This window comes from Galeopterus variegatus, unplaced genomic scaffold (assembly GCF_000696425.1).
Source record: "Galeopterus variegatus unplaced genomic scaffold, G_variegatus-3.0.2 Scaffold544, whole genome shotgun sequence".
Classification (NCBI taxonomy): domain Eukaryota; kingdom Metazoa; phylum Chordata; class Mammalia; order Dermoptera; family Cynocephalidae; genus Galeopterus; species Galeopterus variegatus.
In genome coordinates, this window is record NW_007726655.1 from 402,716 (window position 1) to 404,125 (window position 1,410).

Below are 1,410 nucleotides of genomic sequence, written 5' to 3' on the forward strand. Positions count from 1 at the left end.
AGGTTTTACATTTAGGTATATGATCCATATTGAGTTAATTTTTCATATATGATGTGAGTCATGGATTGAAGTTTACTTTTTTTGCATGTTAATATACAAATGTTCTAGCACCTTTTATTGGAAAACTATCCTTTCTCTGCTTAATTGCCTTTGCTCCTTTGTCAAAAATCAGTTGACCATGTGTGTGGACTCTCCATTCTGTTCCATAGGTCTATTTACCTTTCCTACACCAATATCACACTGTCTTGATTAGAATATCTTTATAATATGCCTTGAAATCAGATAGTGTAAGTTCTCCAACTTTATTCTGCTTTTTCAAAGTGTTTTGAGTATACCATAGCCTTTGCATTTTTATATAAATTTTAGAATCAGCTTGTCAGTGTTTCCAAACAGGCCTGTGGAGATTTTGATGGGGAACGTACTGAATCCATAGATCAATTTGGAAAAGACTGACATTTTAACAATATTGAATCTTCCAATCAATGAATGCAATGTATCACTCCATTTATTTAGGTCTTCTGTAATTTCTGGCAGCAATATTTTGTAGTTTGCAGTACAGATGGTCCCTAACTTACCATGGTTCAATTTATTTCAATTCTATGATGGGTTTATCAGGACACAACCCCATCATAAGTCAAGGAGCACATGTATACAAGTATTAAACATCCTTTGTCAGGTTTATCCCTAACTATTTCAATTTTTTTATGCTATTGAAAATAGTATTTTTAAATTTCAATTTCTAATTGTTACTAGTGTATAGAAATATAATTGATCTTTGTATATTGATCTTGTATCCCGTGACTTTGCTAAACTCACTAATTAGTCCTAGTGGCTTTTTTCTTTTTGGTAGCTTCCCTAGGATTTTCGGTATGGATAACGATGTCATCTGTGAATAAAGGCAGTTTTACTTTTTTCTTCCCAATATTTATTTTTCTTGCCTTATTGTACTGGTTGGAACCTTCAGTACACTTTTGAATAGATGTGGTAGAGCAGACATCCTTGATTTATTCCTGGTCTTAAAGGAAAAGCATTTAGTCTGTTACCATTAAATATGATATTCCCTGTAGGGTTTTTGTAGGTGCTATTTATCAAGTTGGGAGAGTTTTCCTCTATTCGTAGTTTGCTGAGACTTTTTTAAGAATCAGGAAAGAATACTGAATTTTGTTAAATGCTTTTTTTCTATTAAGATGATCATAGATAGATCATCTTTTACCTTTCTTTTTTGTCTGTCCATATGTCTGAAAAGGGTTAGCCTTTTGAGGAACTTTCATACAATTTTCTATAATGGCTGTACTAATTTACATTCTCATCAATAGTGCACAAGCGTTCCCTTTTCTCCACATTCTCACCAACACACTTACCTTTTGTCTTTTTGATAATAATGATTCTGACAGGCATAAGGTGATATCT